The following is a 1,025-nucleotide window of genomic DNA, read 5'->3' as shown; positions in this document are numbered from 1 at the left end:
TTGAAATAAGAATGTTTTTTTTCTTCAGAAAGATAAATATCGCAACATTGTCAGGTCCCAACAAGCAGGAGCTAGGTGCTTAAGATCGCCCTGCCACTAATTATTAGCCATTAGCTATATTTGAGTGGAGTGAAATTCCGTGTTAGTGGGAAGCACCCTTTGGGTCCCTCCATTGTACCGCCTCACTTTTATGGGTTTAATCACCACCTCCCCTTTATGCAAAATTCTACCTTTCCTAGTTGCTACCTGTCCATGCCCATGGCCAAATAATTCTAGAAACCATTAGCTAACTAATTGACAAATGATGACTAAACCTGCCTTTTCTTTTTCTTTTCTGATTTTCAAGAAACAAAAGAAAAGGGATGCATATGCATCCTAATCCTAATCATTTACATGGTTGTTTTCTAGGAGTAGTTATTAGTAAAACTAAAACTAGATATGGTAATTATATACTTCCATTCTACTAGGACTAGGAGAGCAACCCGATAACAATTGTGTCCATCCTAGCACACGTTTTCAAGAGTTGTTACTCGACACGACACTCCAAGTAGCATGCAAGAAAATTGCCCGGAAAAATAAAGCCTTCTCTAAACCGAACTATCTATATCATCCAGTACAACAGGAATTACAGAGGGACTCGTTATTTTTAGTTTTTTCATCACTGGTTAACCGAACTAACCTAAATAACCTACAAACTAATTAACCTAACTAACCTAGAAACTAACCTAACTAACCTAGTCTAAAGATAACTAACCTAGAAAATCAAACTAACCTAACTAACAGTACTAACTAACCTAATTAGTAGTAGTAGAAAAAAAGAAACTAACAGTACTAACTAACCTAATTACTAGCAGTATAAAAAAAGAAAAAAACAGGGCGGAGCTCACCGGAGTGGGTCGGCGGGGCACCGGGGCGGCGGGGTGTCGGGGCGGCTAGGGAGTCGGGACAGCGGGGCGCCGGGCCAGTGGGGGCAGCGAGGCGGCAAGGGCGTTGGGGCGGCGCGGGCGTCAGGGCGGGGGGGGGGG

The sequence above is a fragment of the Triticum urartu genome, chromosome 7, assembly GCF_003073215.2.
Source record: "Triticum urartu cultivar G1812 chromosome 7, Tu2.1, whole genome shotgun sequence".
Taxonomy (NCBI): domain Eukaryota; kingdom Viridiplantae; phylum Streptophyta; class Magnoliopsida; order Poales; family Poaceae; genus Triticum; species Triticum urartu.
Note: the sequence above shows the minus strand (reverse complement) of the source record.